Genomic DNA, 25,530 nt, shown 5'->3' with positions numbered 1-25,530 from the left:
AACTTACTTTTTGCCCTACTAGTCAAGAGAAACCTTCGATTTCGTTTCTTAATCACCAAAATGATACGGAATCTAAAATATAAGTGTTTTTTATCCACATTGCAGTCTAATATCCAGCTGTTTGTTTTTCTTCCAGCACCCTGCTGCCCACCCCGCCTCCCCCTGAGGGCAGGAAGCACTATTAATCATTCTTCTGTTCAGTATAGAACTGGATTCTTCTCTGTGCCACAGGCCCCCAGGGAAGGGGGGAACCTGCTTAGGCAGACCACCCAGGATTCCACAGAAAAGTGGTCAGTCTGAATGCAGGTGGTTGGTCTCCTGCTCAGGTTTCTATTAAGACCCATTAGCTGAGCTGTAATGGGCACTTGGGACTTTTAACTCCTTCTTTCCCAAGTCTTCTAGACATTAAAGCGTTGTATGCCTCTCTCTCTCTCTTTCTCTCTCTCTCTCTCTGTGTGTGTGTGTGTGTGTGTGTGTGTATGTATTCCAGTGGAAATACTGCTACCACTGCAGAGTCCCGGGGACCAGCAGCCCTGGTTCTGATGAGAGAACACCATCCAGAAAAAAGTCATGGCTAGGATCTAAGTCAGGGCCAAGAAATTCCAGCAGGCACCTATTAGAAAACTAGGAAGTGCCCTGAATACTGGAACTGAAGATCGAGCTGATTTTTAGGGGCTTTGGGAAGACTCCCCTGAGATCCCAAGGGCTTCTCCGTCAATTTTCCAGTGATTGAAAAGTTACGATTACAACTTTATTCCTTTTGCTTAAGATTTCATCACCTGTAGGAATGCAAGTACCCTCGGGAAAATCAGCATATTAAGCCTTATGAATTAAATAAAACTTTGAAGAAAGAGCTGGTCAGACTCATCCTATAGTTTTGATAGAAGGAGTAAAAATATAAGGAGGAGGGGATAGAGTAAGGGCAGGTGGAGGCATCAACAATAGAGGGAAAGGAGGAAGGAGGGGAGGCTGGATTTGCTGAAAACACTTCTCATTGTTAGTAAAGATTATGATAATTCAAGCATTTTAGCAGAGGGGTGGAGGAAGAAGGGAAGAATAGGGGCCCAGAGGGAGAGAGAGAAAGAGAGAGATTGATATTTTTTCCAGCAGCGAATCTATAGGGGTCTGCAGCAACCTCAGTTCTTGCCTCCTCAGAAGAAAGAACTCAACTGAGAGGCATAAGGCCGAGTGAGAGACTGAGGCAAGCTTTAGAGCAGGAGTGGAAGTTTATGAAAAAGCTTTAGAGCAGGAACGGAAGGAAGTAAAGTTCACGTGGAAGAGGGCCAAGCGGCCAACTTGAGAGACTCAAGTGCAGTTTGACTTTTGACTTGGGCTCTTGTATGTTGGCATGCTTCTGGGGTTGCGTTCCTGATTCTTCCCTGGGGGTGGGCTGCCTCATGCACAGTGGCCTGCCGGCACTTGGGGGGGGAGCATGCACAGTGCGTTTACTGGAGTTGGGCACATGCTCACTTGAGGCTTTTTTCCCTTACCAGTTGAGTGTTACCAGTTAAACTCTGTCATATTGCTTCTTAGTGGACATGCTTGAGCCCACTCATCCAGCTCCTGAGATCTTATCTGGAAGCTGCCAATCACCAGTTTCAGGTGTTTTTATATATTGGGAGACTGCCTTTCTCTGGCACCATCTGTGACCAATTATTATTTTAGAGAGACAGTGTAACAACTACCTGACCAACACCTGATGGACACCTGACATTCCTGGTGAGGGGAGGAGGCCCTGTCCTGCCCTGTTACCTATTGTAACAATGCTTTAAATGCAAGATCTAGGTAAGAAGGAGATGATGGTTTTTGTAGAGTAGACACTAAGATAGGAGAGAGGTTGATGTCACCATACTAAAATTCTTGTTAATAATGCAGGTTGAAATCAATATTTTTGTTTTAAATTACCCAATTTCTTTCTTGGCATCTTCTTTTTTTTCCATTAACATCTTCAAGGATGTGCATGAAGCATGGAGACTAAGTAAATGTTGAATTAAAATTGAAATGCTGCTAAGCAATTTCTCTTAAAACTGTTCAGACAAAATTACTACCTTGACAAGTGGGTCCAGGAACTCCTAATCCACAATTAAATGAAAGTGTTATAGGAAAGGGGTCTCGATCCAGACCCCAAGAGAGGGTTCTTTGATCTTGTGCAAGAAAGAATTCGGGGCAAGTTCATAAAGTGAAAACAAGTTTGTTAGGAAAGTAAAGGAATAAAAGAATGGCTATTCCATAGACTTGGCCTTCCTGGCCAAGTCCCTTCATCAGCTCCCTTGGGGCTGCTGGTTGCCCATTTTTATGGTTATTTCTTGATGGTATGCTAAATAAGGGGTGGGTTATTCATGCCTCCCCTTTTTAGACCATATAAGATAACTTCCTGAAGTTGCCATGGCATTTGTAAACCGCCATGGCGCTAGTGGGAGTGTAGCAGTGAGGACGACCAGAGGTCACTCTTGTCGCCATCTTGGTTTTGGTGGGTTTCAGCCATTTTCTTTACGGCAACCCGTTTTATCAGCAAGCTCTTTATGACCTGCATCTTGTGCTGACTTCCCATCTCATCTTGTGACTTAGAATGGCTTAACCATCTGGGAATGCCAGCCAGTAGGTCTCAGCCTCATTTTACCCAGCCCCTACTCAAGGTGGAGTTGCTCTGGTTCAAATGTGTCTGACAAAAGTGTAGCTCTTTTCACTGGGTTTACTGCCTTCTGGTTACTTTCCCCTGTGCAGAGCATGGTTGTCATCTTCTGTACAGTTCCTCCACTTTACAGTTATGAACCTCTACATAGCCCACTGTCTCACATGAAGTCCTGTCCCTTCTGGCTTTCAGGTTTACTTTTCAGACTTAGTGTCTTCTTTTAGACCTTTCTCAACTAATAAAAACTAACCATTGTTAGCACTGGTAAAAACTAACCAAATGCAAAGGAAGGCCAGACACCTTCCTTTGCATTTCCTTACAACAGTTTTGAACCCAGTACTTGATCATATGCTGAATAAGAGTTTGATTGCTACAGAGAGATCTAAGACATAATTTACAGATGGTAGGAAGGAGATTTGGTGATGGAATAAATGAGGTAATTAGCTTTGGGAAAGGAGCTTGATTGCTGACACCAGCGTTCCTGACTTGAAGAACTGATTGAATGAGGCCTTCACCTACAGTGACAGAAACAGGGACCTAGAGATAGGGTATCATCCAGCTGTAACTGAAATGTAGAGTCATTTTGGGGCTAATTCTACAGTAGTTATTGAAACAGTACTGTCATATATGCCCGGACCTATCTTTAAGTTTTGGTTCTGGTGTAACTCGAAATTACTCCAAAAATTCTGAGGACAAAAATGGCCATATATCTTATTTTTCTTCCATAACCTGCATTTTCCCTTTGTGTCCAGTCCTGGGAATTTACACAGCCTAATAGAGATATAGGTCTGAATTCCCTGTCCAATCAGGATAAACCTGGGCTTCGGCTACTGCAATTCTGCCCCTAATTCTGACTACTACACAGTGTGGTTGTTAACAAGCCCCACATAGACTGCAGTCATGATGATCCTTCCTGGCCAAGTCCCTTCATCAGCCCCCATGGTCCTCACGTAGACGATGGGCATTGGAGGGAGGATGGATGGCTCACCCTAACTAAAGATGCCCATGATCATTTTTGAATATCCCAGAGTCACAGATGTCCCTCAAGGCATCCAACACCCCAGGCATATGCCTCAGAGATAATCTAGTCAGCCCCTCCTGCTAAGCCGAAACACCTATCTCTCTGTTACATGGATCTGTCCTAGGGAGTTGGAAAAGTTTTTTGTCTCAACTCTTGAAACACAGAAGGTTCCCTGACATCCTCCTCTTTGACAATAAAGCTAGATGTCAGATTTCCCAAGAGAGGTTTCAATCCTGCCCATCATCATTTCTGAAGATGGGAGGGGAAGCTAAATCTTGTGGTTCAAAGGTGAATTACCCTTATAAAAATCATCAAGAAAACTTTTCAGTAACTTCTCCCACTCTAGCTTAGGGAAAAAGTCCAAATTTCAACATACCACCCTTCTATTTTAGACACCCCCAGGAGCAATTTTGTAAAGACTACCTGGAAGTTCCTCTGATGGCACTTGTATATAAAATACATTTAAAGTGCTTCTGTAAGAATGGTGTGAGCCAGGGCTTCACTGTTTTAGTGGCTCTTTATAAGAATGACTGATTGATATTTTTAGTCAGAAGAGATTTAGAGATAGATATAGTTTGGATATTTGTCCCCACCCAAATCTCATGTTGAATTGTAATCCCCAATGCTGGAGGTGGGGCCTGGTGGGAGGCATTTGGATCATGGGGGCAGATCCCTCATGGCTTGGTGCTGTCTTTATGGTAGTGAGTTCTAGTAAGACCTGGTCATTTAAAAGTGTATGGCAGCTCCTCCCAAGCCAAACCCTCTCTGTTTCTTGCTTCTACTTTCACCATGTGATATGCCTACTCCTACTTTACCTTCCACCATGAGTAAAAACTCCGCGAGGCCTTCCCAGAAGCAGATGCCAGCACTATGCTTCCTGTACAGCCTGCACAACCATGAGCTAATTAAACTTCTTTTCTTACAAATTGTCCAATCTCAGGCATTTCTTTATAGCAATGCAAGAGTGGCCTAATACAGAGATTATCTAATCCAGGATAAGTCTAGCAAATAGACTTTAAAGTAACTCTAATTTCCCCTCCATGTCAGACATCACTAATGAATCACAGAACTCTTTCCTGATGAGCCCTTATTCAACCTTGCAATTCTTTCCAATTTAACACACCAGGAAGACACTCCCAATTGATCAGAACTGGTAAGCAAGATGAAGCTTATTTGCTACCCAGATCTAGTGTATGTGCACATGTTAATGAGAGAGAGAGAGAGAGTAAGTTTCCCTTAGAAAGTAACCCTATGGATCTGAACCGTATTAGAATAAGAGAAAATTTGCAGCCCTTTAATTTCTACGCAACTTTTGTATCTATCTCACTGGGAACAGAGCTAATCATCCTACAGACTCACTTACAAGCTAAGGAGTGATGGTGTGACTAGGCTGAAGTTTTTAATGTTCATGAGTGCCTAAATGCCAGACGAACTCAACTCTAAACTTTCTGCTGTCACTCTCAATAGGGAGGCTGAAAGCAGGTCAAGTGTGTGGACTCATCATTCAGCTATTTTGGAATAAATCGTCCACTTAGGCTGCATCTACATAATGCTACATCAACTCATTGAAAAATGAAAAATTAGGTCAGCCACCTAGCTATTTTGATATCTAATGAAAAGTCATCCGTGTGTCCATTTTGAGTTTTAGGCATAAACCATTGAAATCCATTATTTATGGTATGTATAGACAACAAAAACTATCAAGATCCCTGATCCAATAATAATACATGACACTTAACGAGTACTTTCACATGCCACACTGAGTGCTATGTCTTAGCACTTTAAATATATTATCTTATTTTAACCATCACAATAAGCCCTTGAGGCAAATTTTCTTTTCTCAATTTCAGACATGAGAAATTAGAAGCATATTTATCTTTCTTCTTTATTAAAAATATGGATTATATATTTAATAAAGCCAAATATTCTTGTATGGTGTGGTCAATGTAAGCCTGAGGAGTTTCTATTAGAAAATGGATGAAATCATAGGTTCTTGTCCCACACCACCATTGCTTTGACTTCTCGAATTCTTTACAGTAAAAAGTGAATTTAGAAAAACAGCCCAGCGATCTAGAATACTGAGATCACTCAGGGTAACTGAGACCTTGGTGGAGTTAGGCCTCTTTATTTTAAGTCTTCCCTTTCCTGATACCTCTTAATGGCTTGAGGCCACAAGGACAGAATGTAGACCCTGTTTATCTTTCATTCAGCTCAAACCTAGAGGAGCTGTGCAGTTGATGAAAGATGAAAGATGGAGGACAGTTCAGATGTTTCTACCTGCCAAGATCATCTATAAAATGTACATGATCCAGGAAAATTATACTACATCTTGCCAATGTTTTGACCTTTTAAATACACATGCAATGACAAAATGACAAAATTAAACAAGAAGGAGGCTGTCCTGAAGGGAAAATGAAGTCAAAAGTAGTCAGTCAATAAGCAATTTAAGAGGAAGGACATGTTAGGAAGGTATGAAAATATACACTATCACTTTGCCTTGGTGATAACAGAGGAAGTGGTAGGTTGATTGTGAGTATGCATGAGTGTCAAGTCATTTTAATATCTAAGGATAAACTCCATCATTTACTCCAATCAGTTGCCTCCTTGAATCAGTAATATGTCCTTATAGATGCCTCTCCAAAGTTTGGAGATCACCTAATAGCTGTACACTCCTCCCTTCCTCACCTCTGTATTTTGGACATAGACACATCTACATGCCAAGTTTCTTCCTTGGTCGGGGCATGGAAACGGTGCTATGAGTAGAGATTTGTGTTAGCATGTAAGGCTTATATGAGATGGCATAGAAAGCCATCTCTCCAGGTCCGTGCTTTGTGCGTGGGGGTGGGGATAGTGATAAGTGTGTGTGTACATGCACAGAGGAGTTCTGAGGGCCAAAAGATGCAAATGAAAGAGAAGAAAGAGCAGGCAGGTAGCACAGAAAGTGGAAATACCACAGGAAGTAAAAACTAGAAAAGAGCCTTTTAACATTGAGGTTGATGCCTAAGAAATGTTTGGCAAAGAGAATTGTTTGGCGAGGAGAAATAGGCAAAATCTTCTTTTTCCTTTCCAGGTCAAACCAACTCCCGCCTAATATCTGAGAGATGCAGAAGGTATTGCCCACAGTATGGGCTCCTTTAGACATTTGGAAAATCTTGGCTTTCAGCTGCCTATCATGAAGGAGCCAAGGATCAAAATGCATCAGCAAGATAAGAATGATGAATGCAAACATGGATGTTTAGAACTCAGAAGCAAATTATAATATTGATGCAGATAAATCATCCTGAAAGTCAGAGGGGCTGCTAATACCACCCTGTTCAAAGAATTGTGTCTCAGCAGCCAGTTTGTTTCAAGTGCAGTTGTGATTCATTTGTCAAGAGATTTAGGCCCTGGCTAATGGAAAAAGAGCAGACAGGAAGTACAATTAAGGTTAACAAATAAAAAAGTCTTAAGTGATTTTTCATTTAAAAAATAGCTTAATAATCTATATATTGATTGAACTTAGCTTGGTTTAACTTTGCCAAATATTGATATCATCTTTGATTCACTGATGCTATATGATGCTGCAGTTTTTCCATCATAGATCCATGTTCTTTTTGGTGAAATAAATGTTCTTTTTTGGTAGTTCTTACTCAGTTATCTTTTCTGTATTCACTGTTTTTCTCATTGTGAAGTTCAACCACTGGAGATTTCACTGACATCTAACTGCAATCATAGTCATTCGAGGATGGAAATAATTAAACTAGATTATATTCATATTTCATATCTTTTTATAACTTTATATACTTTAATACACCCACAGCGACAGGTAAAAGTGAGTCAAGATTTCATAAAGAGGCATTTCACATTATGTCTAATTGAAAATGCAAAATTAAAAGTGGGTTTTAGCGGTAAAACAACATTAGAACAGAGGCCTTGGCATACGAATGAGTTTACTCAGAAAAATGCATAAACAAACCTATTGTTTAATACTATAAAATCCATTTCCTTTTATTTTTGTTGAGGCTGAGGAAGGAAAAGGATATTTACTAGTTGTGTGAGCTTGGAAAAATCTCTCAGTGTTTGGGGCTTGAGTTTTCTCACCTGTGAAAGGAAGAGATTGGATTAGATTATATTAGTATATCCTCTAGTTTTAAAATTCCATGATTGTCCTAGAAATCACAGAAACAGTCTGTACAAGAGCTGAGTGTCCTGAAAGGAAAGAAAGTTTTCAAAAGATGCCCCAACTTAATTCATGATGTTCATTGTTTTTCTTATTCTGTCATAGTGATTGAAATATCCATGTCCATAAAGAAGAGAATCACTTTCCCTTGGACAGAGCTTGACAAAGTTCTCATCCTTTATTTAGTTCCCTAAGTAGCATGGCATATGACATGTGAGAGGACTTGGACATTTCACAATCATATCATCCTAAAGGCAACCCTAGCTACCTTAGTGTGTGTTTTTGAGCAGAGGGAGTGAGAAAAATGTGAGTTTAGAGGGTTTGGCAAAAAGGGAGGCCAGCTCATGAAGAGTCTTATAAGAGAGTGGCTTGGATCTCTTAACACCGTATTATGCAGGTGATGAAAAGCCATCAATAACTTTTAATGAGGAAAGGGGTGGTAAGAAATAAATTATGTGATTCGTATTTTAGAGAGAAAACTCTGACATGAAGTAGAAAATGAATGGGTGTGGGGATAGATCACAATCAGCACGATCAATTAAGATGTATGGACATAGTCCAGGCAGATGAAAAGAAAACTAAAGTAGGGCCAGTGGAAATCTAGAGAGGAGGGTGAACACAATAGTAATTTAGTAAGGAGAAGGTTAGGGAAAGATGGAAGTTGAAGATGACCTTCAGGTTTGTCTTGAGAAACTGGGGAGACAGTGGATGTTTGAATAGAGAAAATAATGGGCTTGATTTTATGCACGATGAGTGAGATTGTATCAGGAATGCTCACGGGAGAGGAGTAGAGGAAGGAGCGGAAATGTTAACTTTAGAGCACAGGGAGAAAAAGGATTCCAACAAGAGAAGGTGGAGGCCTCCTAGACAAGGCTGTAGGCTTTATCTTCTGCCCTTGGCTCATTCAGTTGATTGAACAGATTACCTCTTCATACTTAAGGTGTGTATGGCATGGGAGAGACAGAGAGAAACAATCACACCATCATTGGATGAGCTGACATCATGATTTCTCACCACATTCTTGATGCCACACATGATGCCTGACAAATGGTAAGCCACACTATAGTTGTTGAATGAATGGATAAGTTCATTAATGAAGTTCTATAATAAAAGTACATAAAACATGATATGGGACCATGGAGGAAACAGTGGGCTATTTTTGAGTAGAGAGTAAAAGTCAGATAATATTTCACAGAAAAGGTGGCAAAGAATGGTTGAGAAACAACTGAAGCAAAGGGAGCAGCATTTGTAAAGTCACGTTTGTATAAAAGTGAATCTTTCCTTTATTTTGAGCTGTGGAGGAAGAAGACGGTGTTGACCTCTATTTTAGTATGGATTATCATACAGGGATCTTTTTTTATCTTAAACACATTCTTGAAAATATCTCTATTTCATGTTTCGTAGAATAACTATATTGTTAGGCTTTGTGCATAAAATAAACAGAAATGATGTGTGCAGTTTCCCCACTTAAATCAAACAGGGAAAATAACTCAACGAAGTTATTCCCTCAATCAGTGAGTAAATGATGTAATGATGCTCTTATATGAACAGTAGCATCAACACTGATGAATAAACCCTGATAATGTTTAAAGACCTTACTTTTGGAATGAATAAATGTGGAATAAACTAGGTTTTTTAAACCACTATCAATTTTTTGAATAAACTGTAGAGCGGAACAACCATAAGTATACATCTTTTCAGTCTTCTTCTTTTCAGCCTTTGCAGACTATAGTCCAGAACCCTGTGCTATGGTATCAACTGATCTCTTATTATAATTTACGTATTAAAAAACAATATTTCCTAGATTTTTTGGTCACATACGTTCCCTTCTTTAATCAAACATTGTTTAATACATCCTATGCATCAAATATAATATCATGTATCGTGAGTAATATCATATTCTAGCAATATGATATATAATATTATCGTAGTATCAATTTGATGCATAGGTCATATTAAAGGAGCTTGCAGACCAAGAGGAGAAACAAAATTTAGCCAAATGAACAATAAGAAGCAATAAACAACCAAGTTTTAAAGAAATAAGTTCTCATTTTAGCTGCTTATCTCATACTGATAACAAACACCTCATTATGCCCAAGAGCCTGGTATGCACATCTGAGAAATTTAAACTTTATTCACCTTCTGCTATCAGATCTCTACTTATATTCTGATGTTTATTCCAACAGAGCTGCTTTTAAGGACACTTTCAGAAGCCTTCAATTTAACAAATATTAAATTTATCGTACCAGTCACCTTGCCAGGTGGTTTGGAGGATTCTGAGATGAAAAAGACATAGACCCTGCCCTCAAGGTGCTTTATTTGAGAATGGGAAGAGTAGGGGTAGGTTGGGAGTTAGACAAGTGTTCAAATGACTATGCTGTAGGTGGAGTAAGTTAAGGATCACAGAGGAAGAAAGTCAAAATGCGATGGTGGAAAACAAGAGTCTCTCAACACAGCAGAAAAAATAGTAGTAAGAACTTTCTATGTATTAGGTAGTAGAGGAAATAAAAAGGCAGAGAACATAGCTATTCACAAAGTCTTCAAAGAAATAACATCATGCCAGCTTTCAACTTACTGTTATAAAGCATTGTTTCATATCTTTGAAAGGCTCAAGGAAGTCAGTAGTGTATTTGATAAAACTTTCCTATCCACCATCTGAGCTTAGGATGCTGGGCAATTGTCCCTCTTTTTTGAGACTTAAGTACAGATGGTCCCTGACTTATGACAGTTAGACTTAATGATTTTTCGACTTTATGGTGGTACAAAAGCAATACACATTCAGAACTCTCCTTGACTCGCTATGGGGCTATGTCCAGACAATCTCATCATAAGCCGAGGAGCACCTGTATTTTAGGGGAAGCAGACAGCTGGATGGTTCTTTTCTGTTTCTGAGGTCGGTGACTGCTCCTGTCAGAGCACTGCTGATGGTTCATCTCTGGCACTTGCCCCTGTCCCCTAGTGTATGGCAGTACCCAATTTCTGTTTGACTTGCCGATATGATTCCCAAGTCAATTCAGTGGGTTAGCTCTCTGTGGTTTGCGTAGTAAGACCACAACTTGTTTCATGCTTTGGGTGGATACTTATACTGCAAACTTGAATCTCTGTCTCTGTAGGGTGACTCCTAGCTGTTCCAAAAGTTTTGTTAATCCAACTGACACTACAGGTCAGCACTGGGGGCTCCTGAAGGAAGCTGACAGGTCTAGGAGTCTTGGTCCTGTTCTCTGAGATTCTTATTTAAGAAGAAATAAGCAAGAGCTTTTTAAATGCTCCCAGATGATTCTCATACGTAGGCAAATCCGAGACGCATAGAATGCTGTCTGTGGAAGCCTCTCGGTCCTGGGAACCCTTTCTGCTGTGGTTCTGAAAGAGTGGACTGCTCCTCTAAGGTAAGAGGCCTAGCTTTACCAAGCCCTACTATTTTAGGGAGAATCAGCTCGAATATTTTGGTACAGTTTAAAAATATTATGTAATATTTTACTCACGAGAGCAGTTTGTTAGTTTCCCTCAACCCTTCACTTGACAAATATCTCTTGGGCAGCTTATGGCAGCCACTGTCCAAGGTTGATAGGATGTAGCCATGAGAAAACGCTCCTCTGACAACAAAATTCTACATAGTATGGTAGAAAGAACATAGGCTTTGAATCAGAAAACCTTCCCCTGACAGCAAGCACCCATTTCTGTACATGTGAATGAGACTATTTTGGACCCTGCAGCCCCAGTCAAATGTCAGATGACTGAGGCCAACTGAGTGATCCCCAATAAGACCAGGAGAACCACCCACCCAATACTCAAAATTGTGAGAGACACCAGGCCACTGAGTTTTGGGGTAGTTTGTTTTGTATCAATACATAACTGAAACAGAGACCAAAGCTTTTGCTTTTAACCACTCTTCTAGAAAATGTATATAAAAGACATAATATATCCCTTGGCACATAGTAAGTATTCATTAAATGGCCATTCTCATCATAGTTGTTATTTGATCAGGAGGCAAAGTGTGCATACTCAAAGAACTCACTAATGGCAATGATGATAAATGACAATGGGTTAGACAAACATGCAGTGAGAATTTAGGGTCCATTCACTGTGGGCAGGAAGGATAGGCTAGTATTGGAGCAAGCCCTTGAAGCATGCAGACATTTGAGAAAAAATCCCATTGTCCTGCAAAACTTTGCCTGGCTCACCTTATAGTTGCTAAACTTATAACCACTGCCCACTTCTCTTTATTGCTCCTTATGTTATTAATGTGAAAGAACATGAGCATATGCTAAGCACTCCCCAAAGTCACAAAATTCTATTAAAAAACAAGAGAATTCTATTGAAAACAACTGCCACAGAAGGAGAGCATTTAAACAGGACATAGGCAATTACCGGGAGATCTCTCTTCCCTAGGTTCCCTTAGATGGCTTTCTGGAAGGTGCTGGCGTATGAGTCAGTGTGCAATCTTATGACAGGGGGAGAGGTCATCAGAGGCAAGATATTTCTTTTCTTTAGGGAAAAAATAAGGCAGATCAACATAAAGTCTTTTAAACTCTCTCAGTAATTGGAATGATCTTGAATTTCTAAAACATCTTGAAACACTTTAGAAAGGGTTTCAAGTTATCACAGTTTTGATATTGCCAAGAGGTTAGTCTAAGTGCCATTACCTTTGAAAGAAACTCAAAAAAAAAAAACACCAAAAGATAATTTAATCATCAAATGGCAATTTGGTCCAATAAGCAGGAGTAAGGCAGTATCAGCATGAATTTCAAAAACCTGCGAAGAGCTATAAATATAGCCTGCAATATTTTGCAATATCTAAATGTTTGGCCTAATGTTGAACATGCTCCATTGTTCAAACCAGCTGTGTTCTTTCACTCTTTCATTTCTGTAAAACTAGGATAAAGGCTGTCAAAGCAAACGCGGCAGCGGCAGCAGCAGACTTTCTTGTTGAAAAGTTCTGTGTACATAGTACATAGCAATCTCAAGATGGAACTTTGAATGTTTCAAACCAGAACAAAATCTTCATCTAATTATAAGTGAACTATATTAAGCACAAAAGGCAATTTCAAATTATACTGAAGAAAGTTACATTTTACTCTTTGCTTTCAAAATGCATTTATCGCAATTTCACAAACTAATTGCAAATTCATTTTGCTTAATTTTCTTAGGTTATTTCTTTTATTGCTTCCAAGTGCTCTGCATATTTCTGAACCATCGAAACCCATAAGGGAGATTTAGAGGGGCTTTTATTTTTTGTTAATTTGTATTTAAAATTGTAGAATAGGAAATGAATCATTTTTTTTTCATTTCTTATTCTTGGATTAATGTGGTGACCACTAAACCAGCTCCGGTTATTATAGACACATTCAAAATAGAGGGAAAAATGTTACTAGTGATGAGCACATTTGAGAGACTGGACTTGGAGAAAGACATTACAATTTTAGAGACAAACTCAAATGGAATTGTAAGTAACTGTCTTCCATTCATACCTATATGATTGCATGCCTTAGTATAAACTTGCCTGGGGTTTTAAACCGAGACAGCTATCCATTTTCTACGAAGGTTGATTATCCACTATGTAGATTAACTATGGCAAATGGTTCATGGAAGAATGGACTATTTTGCTCTGTTTATTGTAATTCTAGTTTGTCTCTCCCAATTACATGTTTTACCTAGGATAAAACAATTCTAAACTAAACTCTGAAACAACTGCATTCCAAAGTCAAATACAAGTTGCTACATTAAAAAACTGGGGGGTTAATTTAACCTCCTCTGGTGCCGTTGGGTTACTGGTCTCTTGTACCATTTGTAGGGATGGCAGAGAATGGCCAGTGTGCAGTATGTGTGGTTTCGTTTCAGTAGATTCACAGACAGCACATTTCTGGTAGGGTTGAATTCATAGTTCAACATAGACTTTATTCATGGGTGTCTTATATCAGAGGGAAGTATCAACCCCAAAAGGGTCTGCACTCCTGTCTTTGGTGAGTGTTGTGCCTGTGGAGTAAGAAAGCATGGGGCAGGAGGTGTGGAGGTTTGGGGTATTTGTTCTGTATTTCTTCGCCGCATTGGGGCAAATAAGAGAGCTTCTGTAATTGGATTTGTAGGCCCATATGTTTATTATTATTACTTTAATTTCCTGTGGCTAAGTAAATTGTTTATGTGCTTGTTAATTAATTACCCCTGAAAAATAGGAAGTAGATGTGCTTCTTTCTGCACTTTGTAAATTTTAGCAGTTTTTGCTTGAGGGGAATGTCATTAAATTGTAATAATAACCTACATTTACATAGCACCTTCAATACTTTCATACTAAACGAACATAAAATACTTTGAAATTCCCCTGAATAGATGTTAAGAGCTATAGATATCTTTCTTTAAATGTCCTGAAATATCATCTTGCCTATAATTAAAATACAGTCATTCTTAAAATATATCCATGAAAAATGGAAAGTATTATCTGCTTGGTTGGAGCTGGGATTAACCAAGGATTTTAGATCTTAAGTTTAAAGATATAGAGATCTAATTCACAATTACTTTGGTCCTGGGCTCCCACTGTTGCTTGGCTTACCTACTTATGGCCAGCTAGTCTACCTCATATCATAGACAACACTCTTCTCATTCTTTTTTTTTTTTTTAAATAGGGTGATCTGATCCTCCCCCCAACTCCCACCTCAGCTTAGTTGATAGCCAAAATTTATCACTCTGCTCTTAATGAGCGACTGTTGGCTTCTCAGGTTTTTGCTGAAAACATAATCTCAAACTTTCTGTCGCCCAACTCTTACCAAATGCTCACAGCTGAAAGAAATAGTGTAGCTTGAAGGCTTGAAGAACAGAATGGCTTGAAGAGTTTCCATATTGCTCATTTCTCCAGATATTTAAGTATTTTCCAATAGGATCAGTTCAGACCACAAGAGAGCTGGGTAGTTTAAGCATCTTATTTTACCTTCCCAGGAGATTTTTTAAGAATTTTATTTATGACTTTTTTTCTCAAGAATGATTTTGGACAGCTGTGCAAACCATTGAGCTATGCTTTGCTGTTGTGTCATCCTCTAGATTGACAAAAGTTGGGAAGCAAAGTCACATGAAATTTGCTCTATTTGTCTCAGGTGCAGCACACAATGTTCTCTTGATGTGGACACCGGGAAGACATTCCTCTCTGATCTCAGTACTAGGAAAGGCCTGGTCTCTTGATAGCAACTGTGTTATTTTTATATAATAGACACTATGAATCATGTCATATTTTCCTTTGTTTGGCTGCTCACAAGCTCACAGCCACATTTGTAGCCCACCTCTAGGAGCTGTGCAAATTTTATAGCCTGTATTTCTCTGTGCTAATCTTTCCCCTGGCTTTCTATGATTTTTGTACTCTTTTTTAAATACTCAACCCTCACTGCCTCTTATTATTTTAGCATGATTTACTGTATTTATTTTTGAGTCTATCTCATATCCTTTTCAGAATACAGAGCAGTAGGTATAAATAAGCAAATAAATAGTAAAGAAAAGTATTCCATGGATCTCCAAGTGTGTCTCGATCACTCCACTTATAGGCGAGACAGAGCACTTTCAGCAAGTGCTGTCAGGCTGTATGGCATCCACAAACCCTACCCTTGGCCACCTCAGGCTTCAGTCATTGTGGCAAGATGTTTTCTACTCATCTGTCTAAGAGGAAAAGGTGCTCTGGGCCCAAGTAGGTGAATTCCAATCTTCTCCCGTCCCTGTTGGATACCAAAATTCTTAAGGAACATAATAGGATGTTTGGAGTGAATCCAGCTCCATAAATCCTCTAATAAAGAGACCACAGGAAGCTCAGAAACGCTTGGTCTGCATGGTTTATGGCTCAGGCCTTCCAAATGGAAGGAAATCCTCAGGTAGGAGGAAGGAGGCAGAGCCAGGCATTAGATACCCCAATTAGGTTGGAATAGCCCTTAAGATGGGAGACTGAGAGGTGGCTTCCTGATGGAAAAGAGAACTTGGGTGGTTATAACAGTCTCCAAGGACTCTTTAGACACGGTTTAGGCAAAACAATTGCCACCAGGGTTCCTGAAAATGTGGGAGGTCCCAAGAAATGTGGCAGGAAATTTTAGAGGGTAGGGGTCTCAGATAGTTGGAAGCCAGAAGGTTCATCAGTTTTAGAACCACTGAGCTGGAATTCTGTGAAATGATTTTTTTTTTTCTCCCTTTCACGCCTGGCAAACATTTAAACCTTTTGAAACCATGTAAGTTTATGCAATTGTTTCTTGTTTGGAAGGCGATGCTGCCAAGGTGCAACCATGGGGCCAAAAATTTGCCCTGGCACTGCCCATGTCCTCATTCCTGCCCTGTACTAGGTAGGGTTCTGGCAAGAACCTGATTGGGAATTTTCTTTTCTTTCTGGAGTGTGAAAAATGGGAGGTAGCCAAGGTAAACAGAAATGAACTTGGATAAAAGTTGTATTTCCTTACAGTGACTCTGTTCCCAGGTGTGAGGTTTTGTGCATCTTTGAGAACTAACTTTATTGTTAACAATATGGACAAAGAGAAGGACTACACACCATCTCTGACTATCTTATCAGCTTCTGCAGAGGTAAAAGACCGGGCATTTTAGAGATGTAAATTATTTGCTAGAGGTTATGTGGGAAGTAGAGTAACTGGGATTGGGACAATGAGAAACGTTTTGAATTTTCTGAGAAAAGGTGATAAGATAATAAAAGCTGTTATCAATCTACAAAGTCTGGCTACAGCAGAGAATTCCGCTGCCTAAGCTGATCAGGCATGCTTTTCAGCCCTCGTGTGAATTCCAAGTGACAGTGGGGAGAGGAGGCATCTGCTCTCCAAACACGACACAGTCATGGCAGTAATAATGACAGAGCCCATAGATAACGCTGTGCCAACTGCAGGTCAATGAGAAGCCAGTGCAGGTCTGCAGTCTGCACACCTGGGGCTGGCTAGAGGCCTTTGGCACTGTTTCCTGTTTACATGAGTCAGAACCCAGATATCCTCTGGCTTTCTGCCTGATTTTTGAGTCACCACCAGCTTGGAGGGGCCAAGTGAACTGATCTCTCTGGACTATACTAAGGGGACTCTTGGCTTTGACCATGGTCACGGATCTCTCTGTGCCCAGCCTTCTTCTAGTAGCATCATTTGACTTAACTGTTTATAACAAGATTTCACTTAAACAAGCTCCCCTAGTTACTTGAGATAAACAGCACAGAGGGAGAGAGAGAACTGAGGAGAGTAATAGAAAAATGTGTGCTTTTAGCTGAGACTTTCAGCTACTCATTTTGATTTTCAAAATAGCTCCCATTTCTGAATCCTGAATTTCTGAGAGAAAGATGGCAAATCTAATGATTGCCATTTAGGTTTTCCAGTGGCTCATCGGTCCTGAAAAATAAGAATTGGAAGGGCAGACACAAGATTGGGGCCAGTCAATTTGGGTTTTTCTCCTCCCCATCATGGCCACTACGCTGGTGTTATTTGGTATGGGTGTGCATCTCTGCATCCTCATGCCTTGCTTTCAATCCCAGAAAAGGATGGATGAAAAATTCCTCCCTTTACTCCTGTTGAAATTATTTCAGTGCAGAGTAACATAACCCCCTGTTTTAGTCTTCCATTTAATTGATATTTGAGTGCCTACTCTAGGTAAGGTACTGTTCTAGGCACACAAACCTTATGAAGATGGATGGAATGGTTCTTGCCTTAAAATAGCTTTCAATTAACCAAGGAAGCTATAACATATGCTCAAACATCTATAATATTTGGCTTGCTGTGACACATGCATTGGAAAAGTTGGAAGTAAAGCTCTGAGGATGTCCACAGAAGCCAGAGGACATTTTCATTGAGAGGTGAGAAAATGTTTTCTTAAGACTGTAGCTTAAGAAAGCTGTTAAGGCTGGGCCTTGAGAGACATATAGAATAGAATTTTACAGCTAGAAAGGAGGAAAGAGGTCGTTATAGTAACAGCAGTGAGCTACGGCCATGACTGAGTTCAGGAAACAGACACTGGTTCAAGTGTAGGATACATAATATAGTAATCATTAGGTTATCTTTAAAATGATTTGTGGTTTTCACACTTTTGGCCCATATGTTATCTGTTTGATCTTTGTAACAACTTCATATGGTGGGCCTGTGATTATTGAGGATAAGGTGAATAACTATATTCCTACTTAGCAGGCAGCAGGGAGCCACACAAAGTATTATTCAGGGAGTGGTGAATCTGAGTTGGGCATAATGAGGGCAACTCAGCAGCAAGGATCTTTGTAGGCTGGACTGAAGTCGGAAAGGTTGGAGTTGGGAAGATCAGCTTTGAATGTCAGTGATAGTGTAGGCTGGGAGTGAGAGAACACAAAGGAAGAGACGGGAGAAGACACATTCCCAAGGTTGAATTGCAGGTCAATAGAAAGTGGTTTGAATGACTCAAAAGCTATTTTATGAAATTCTCTGCTCTGACCGTCCCTTAGTTAGAGTTATTTTGTCTTTATTTGTATCCTGAGAGGATTCTGGTAACTTTATTTAGCACTTCTTCCTGTCTCATTTTATTGTTGTTTACATATCTGATACCCAGATTAGGTTATTAGGTTGTAAGCTGCTGGCAGCTAAGGATGATGTTACTTATCTTTGTCTTTCCTCAGGGGAGAGTGTATAGCACGGTCACTTGAACATAACTAATGTTTAATAAATGCTTGCAGTATTTAACTCAAGTTTGGCAGTGAAAGACAAAATGAGAGCTTAACGCAGCAGGGTTGCAGGAAAGGGTTTATTTATTTATTTTCAGAAACAAGTGAGATACAGTGGAAAGAACACGCAAGTTGGAATGAAACTTGGTTTAAATCCTGGCACTACGCATTTATTTCCTACATGACGTCGGCCAAGTTACTTAATGTGTTTAAGCATAATTTCCTCTCATACAAAATGCCAATTATAAAATCGACCTTTTGAGGTTGCTGTGAAGACTAAATACAGTATCATGTGCATGTTATCTAATACAATATCTGGCACATAGGATATCTTCAACAGTGTTAGTTAATGCCCTGTACTGCTACAGCCCCCTGGCTTGAGTATATTCCTAGACAAAAGGGGAAAAGAGCAAGAGATGGAATTCATAAGAGAAAGGAGAAATAATATAACAAGTTTCAATAAGATGGAGTGACGGAGGAAGAAAGACGGATGCTGCTTCCCCTTAAGTGTGTGGGAGGGAGAAAAGGAATCATGAACATTTAAAGAAATTCTGTCAAGTGAAAAAGAAGGGTCTAGGAACACCAGTCTCAGAAAAGCTGAAAGAAAGAGGAACTGCTGGGGTGAGATGTAAGAGGGGATTTAAATGGGGTTGGGTACCGGAAAGTGGGAGACAATATGTGGAGCAGCTGCTATGGAAACTAGGGCAGGAATCAACAAAACCGGAGAAGAATTCTTAGAAGCAGGAAAGGTCAGTGACGCCTGGATGGCATGAGTTTGGAATTTATGCAATTAGCAAAGCATCAAAAAGCATGAGTCCAAAATGTCCCTGGCCAGTTCCATTTATGGAGATCTTATCAGTGCTGTGCAAGGCATTGAGCTGCACAGATGGGCTCTCAACCAGTGGTAGGGACACAGTAACAAACAGAGCTGGAAATACACACACACACACACACACACACACACACACACACGTATTCTATCAAATAAATATATACATAGACATGTATTCTATCATATCAATGTATATGTATTCTTTCAAAGAAGGATATGTTGATATATTCTGCCAAAGAAACAGATTGGCTTACCCAATCTAGTGCTATGTTAAATAAGCTTTTTATTTTATATGTAGAAAAGACTTTAGAGATTATCTATTTCAACCCAACCTTAGGTGTGAGAACTCAGCGTAAGCGACTTACCAGCAATTATTTTACCAGGAAACAGTGTGGTATGATACCTAGGAGTGTGACCCTGGAATTTGACTTTTGGAGTTTGAATCTCAGTTGTGTGACCTTAGCCAAGTTTCCTAACCTGTATAAAATGTATTCAATTATAAAGCATGGATACTAATACCATCATCCTCATAGGATAGTTACAAGGATTAAATGAAATCATCTTTGTAGCATGCTTAGTCCGATGCCTGAGATGAGATGTCACTGCATAAACATTATTTAGACTCAGATATCTTGATTCTTGTTCATGATTCTGTCTTCTACATGGGGCTGCCTTGTTGACTGATAGACTTCCCTGAGGAATGGCTGTGGATAACTGCCATTGAATGCAAGTTTCTTTGGGTACAACTCTTTTCTTTATTAGCCATACTAAATATATTGGGTCCATCTTCCTTATGAATTTACATATTTAACCCTTGACACAACAATTTATTTTCAATGTTCCTATTGAACTTACACAGTGCCCTCACAATCAGTATGATCTTGCTTGAAATACTTGTAATGAATTATCTTTGTATATAGTTTACGAATCCAGCCTCATTTTTTTTACAGCCATATAGCTTTTATAACCACTTACTTTTGAAGATTAATCTCAACTTTTTTTTTTTTTGAGAAAGAGTTTCTCTCTTGTCACCCAGGCTGGTGTGCAATGGCATGATCTTGGCTCATTGCAACATCTGCCTCTTGGGCTCAAGCAATTCTCCTGCCTCAGCCTCCTAAGTAGCTGAGATTACAGGTGCCCGCCACCATGCCTGGCTAATTTTTGTATTTTTAGTAGAGACAGGGTTTCACCATGCTGGCCAGGCTAATCTCAACTTTCTTAATGAGAATTCTATTAAATAGGGAACACTATTAAGCATATTAAGCATATTTTTTTGTACAAGGAAACCAAGGAACAGAGAGGGTCAGTGAGTTTGCTGAGGACAAACAGTGACAGAAACATGGAGCACTAAGCATGGATTATCCACAACTTGGCCCATTGGTGTGGCTTCTCCTCCCATTATACCCTCAAATCAACACGAGCTTTTCTAGAGACACTTTTCTGTGGCCTCATGGTATTGCATATAAGCTTGAGATAGACCATAAAGCACCAAACTATCCTTTTTAGAACCCAGAAATCATGATTCCCTTTTTCTACCTTTACCTTCAATTTTTGTGGCAATGGAAAAAGAATTCAAAATCAGGCTAAGCAAGGCCATTTGGGTCTTAGGAAACAAGTCAATTGTTTGTATTTTCTCCACTCCCAAGATATTCTGGGGTTGGTACACACCAGCCTGGAAAAGAGAAGCATCCATGGGCCATCTCATTTCTGACTCAGTCAGCCAGCTGGGTGTTGAGACTATTTCCATGGCTTCCAATCCGTCAATGCTTGAAAACATTTACTACGGAAAGGATCGCTGGCTCGGGGAAGACATTTGTCTAATTCGGCAACAGTACTTTACACTGCATTTCCAGATTATGCCTCTCCTTGAAAATGATCTATTACAGGAGCAGTTTATAAAATTAAACACTTGTCATTATGCAATGCAAAATTCATGAAGCAACCAAATGTCAGGGATCTACATATTTAAAAGATGGGAGCTTTAGCATTTCTTCCCTGGCAGGGATTCTGAGCAGTAAAAGGCCCAGAGAAAAACATAGCTAATCACAAAGCTGTTTTGGAATGGACCAAACCATTCCTTTTTGGGACTGTTAGTCCAAAGGGACCCTCTTTCTCTGGTGGAAAAATAATTGTCTACTTAATAATTATTTATTGAATATTTGTGTGCCAATCAGTGTGCAAAGTACTGGGACAACATCAATGAATAGAAGCAGTGTCCTGGCTCTCATGGAGCCAACATTCTAATGAGAATGAGGTGAGAGAGGTAGGCAATAAACAAGTAAACAAATAAATGAACATGAAAAAAATTTTTTTTATAATGTTCCCTCCCTACCCACAGAGACTTCTTTTTTTCTGTTAGAGAAAAAGGGTATCTATCCTCTCAAACTACAGTAGCCTTTTTTGAATTTCCAGGGCCAAGTTACTCATCTGTAAACTGTGAACACTGGGCAATTACGGGGTACAGGGTACCACTCTAGATGCAGGCATGCTGGAATATCATAGGGTAAAAAATAAATTAGCTATCTGCTAGAAACTTTCCTTGGAAGTAATACAAAACACACACTCTTTTTTTTTTTTTTTTTTTGAGACAGAGTCTCGCTCTGTCACCCAGGCCGGAGTGCAGTGGCACGATCTCGGCTCACTGCAAGCTCCACCTCCTGGGTTCACGCCATTGTCCTGCCTCAGCCTCCTGAGTAGCTGGGACTACAGGCGCCCGCCACCACGCCTGGCTAATTTTTTTTGCATTTTTAGTAGAGACGGGGTTTCACCGTATTAGCCAGAATGGTCTCGATCTCCTTCACCGTATTAGCCAGAATGGTCTCGATCTCCTGACCTCGTGATCCGCCCCCCTCAGCCTCCAAAAGTGCTGGGATTACAGGCGTGAGCCACTGTGCCCGGCCACAAAACGCACTCTTGATAAAGCTGATGATCATGCTGTTAGAGCCCCCTTATCCATGTTCTCTCCTATTACTTTGCTTCCAGCTTTGGAGGATAGAGGAATAAATACTCATTCCTAGGTAATTTAAGCCCTTGCATAGGGGCCCAATTACCCATCCATTTGAAGCTCGTAAAGAATACCCCTGGCCAATTCTCATGCCTCAGCCTCCTGAGTAGCTGGGACTACAAGTGCGCGCCACCACACCTGGCTAATTTTGGTACTTTTTATTAGAGACAGGGTTTTGCTGTGTTGGCCAGGCCAGTCTCAAACTCCTGGCCTCAAACACCTCAAGTGATCTGCCCACAATGGCCTCCCAAAGTGCTGGGATGTTCTCTTCCATTACTTTGCTTTTAGCTTTGGGGGATAGAGGAATAAATACTCATTGCCAGGTTTGGCCTGTGACAGACACAGAAGCATTAGGCAACGTAAGCCCTTGCACAGGGGCCAATTACCCATCCATTTTAAGCTCATAAAAAACATCCCTGGCTACTCAGGAGGCTGAGGCATGAGAATTGCTTGAGCCTGGGAGGCGGAGGTTGCAGTGAGGTGAGATCGCACCACTGCACTCCACCTGGGTGACAGAGCAAGAATCTGTCTCAAATAAACAAACACACACACACACACACACAAAAACCAAAAGAACACCCCTTGCTAGAGGCACCAGTGACTTATGAGTCTACGCTAATACCTTCTCCATTGAGAACCATATCTACTGGCCATAATTCCTCTTAGGTGTCTGTGCTACCAGTTGAGACCCATGAATATGTTATTGCCTTGTCCTCAGAGCTCTGTTGTCACCTCTCATACCATACTCCCCAGTTCACCCCAAAGCAATTGTGTCATGAGATTTACACCTGGCTGCTTTGGCACAGTCATTTTGATGCCAGGAACTTTTTGTCATGGAAACATGGTTTTGACATAGTATTTTAGCCTCTGACTTTCAGTGTTTTAAAATATGCATCATGATGAGAGTTAAGAGTGTAGTAAGGGTCAGGGATATTGATTTTGCATGTTAATTAGTAATGACATGAAGAATAGTGATGTTACATATTGAAAGAAGACATTTATGCAGCCAGAAAACACATGAAGAAATGCTCATCATCACTGGCCATCAGAGAAATGCAAATCAAAACCACAGTGAGATACCATCTCACACCAGTTAGAATGGCCATCATTAAAAAATCAGGAAACAACAGGTGCTGGAGAGGATGTGGAGAAATAGGAACACTTTTACACTGTTGGTGGGACTGTAAACTAGTTCAACCATTGTGGAAGTCAGTGTGGCGATTCCTCAGGGATCTAGAACTAGAAATACCATTTGACCCAGCCATCCCATTACTGGGTATATACCCAAAGGAGTATAAATCATGCTGCTATAAAGACACATGCACACGTATGTTTATTGCGGCACTATTCACAATAGCAAAGACTTGGAACCAACCCAAATGTCCAACAACAATAGACTGGATTAAGAAAATGTGGCACATATACACCATGGAATACTATGCAGCCATAAAAAATGACGAGTTCGTGTCCTTTGTAGGGACATGGATGAAACTGGAAAACATCATTCTCAGTAAACTATCGCAAGGACAAAAAACCAAACACCGCATGTTCTCACTCATAGGTGGGAATTGAACAATGAGAACTCATGGACACAGGAAGGGGAACATCACATTCCAGGTACTGTTGTGGGGTGGGGGGTGGGGGGGGCGGGGACAGCATTAGGAGATATACCTAATGCTAAATGACGAGCTAATGGGTGCAGGAAATCAACATGGCACATGGATACATATGTAACAAACCTGCACATTGTGCACATGTACCCTAAAACCTAAAGTATAATAAAAAAAAAAAAAGAAAGTGCCATTTTGATGTCAAAGTAGCTACATCAAAATGATTTTGTCAAAATTGATGCATTAATCACAATGTCAAAAAGTTCTTCTTGGATTGTCCTCTTACTTCATCTTCATTACTGATCTAGGGTATGATGGAGGATCCTATTCCAGAAAACTTCCTAATCTGAAAACGACATGGGCATCCAGCCTCAGCAGCAAACCACATAAATCAGACATCATACGGCTCTACTGGTAAGGCACAACAACATGCACGTAGGCCAGAAAGCAGGAACCATCTATCTACTGGGGTCATGGAGGCCATCAAACAATGGCCTGTTCACATTCTTTTTATAAGCATCCATATTTCCCTGAAAGTGTGACCACTGAGGGAGGATCTCAGAGTAGAAGAGAGATCAAAGACAGATGTGATCCATCTTAGATTGCCATCAGATGCATGTGCATTTTGAGAAATTAATAAGACCTAGTTTTTGGAAGGAGTGAATGAGCATTCCAGAGGGAAAGACTGTTGTGTGCAAAATATTCCTGTGCAGAGAATGCTAGAAAAGTGAATTTGACTGGAACTTGGGACATGTGTTCAGGGAGCGAGTGAAAGAAAATGAAATGTAGTTGGAGAAGGGCCTTGAATGTGTGCGCTACAGAAATGGATGTGATATTGAGAGGCAATAAGAAGCTATTATGACTTTTAACAGGTAAGCTACATGACAGCAAACTGGTTGAAAGACTACTCAAACTTCTTTGTAAGAGGAACTGGTACAGGAGTGGAAATAGAAGCTAGGAGAGCTGCCCCAGAAGTTTCTCTGCAACCCAGGCATAGGCAATGAGGATTTAAACTCATCGTAAACTGGTTGCTGAAGTGGAAATGAAGATGCATATTTGAATAAAATAAAGAAGAAGGAATTTGCAAGTTTTGGGGAAAGATTAAATATCAGGAGTTAAAGAAGGATAACTCCAAAATGAATCTAAGATACTCAGCTTAGCTGAAGATTGGCCATGGTGTTGCCATTGATAGTAATGGACAAACTTGGGAAGTATGTCATTTTGAGGGTGAGAATCATGAATCCAAAGTTTGCTATTATAGTGTTGATGGGACAATCAAGAAGAACTATTCTGCTTTGCGGATAAATGATAGTATGGGCTTGGAAAGAGTTTGAAAAATCACAGTAGAAATGGAAGATTTAAGACCTTTGTAGAAGTGGAATTATGTGATCAAATTATCATGATCACCATCACTGTCATCATGAAGCATTGTATGAAGATACAGTGGGGGTGAGTAAATGTGTTTGTAAAGTCACAAACATAGATACGGACAAAATCCAAGTTTAGATATAGTCCTCTATAAGGGAAGAGAAGAAATCAGTAAAACCATTGGAAACAATGAGGTATTTGATAAATAGAATTGGTGAATAGAATAGAGAGTGCTTCAAGAAAGGGATGTAATCAGGGTGTCATGACGAAGCAATGA

The sequence above is a fragment of the Hylobates moloch genome, unplaced genomic scaffold (genome assembly GCF_009828535.3).
Source record: "Hylobates moloch isolate HMO894 unplaced genomic scaffold, HMol_V3 SCAFFOLD_16, whole genome shotgun sequence".
NCBI classification, from domain to species: Eukaryota; Metazoa; Chordata; class Mammalia; order Primates; family Hylobatidae; genus Hylobates; species Hylobates moloch.
This window is presented reverse-complemented; position numbering follows the sequence as displayed.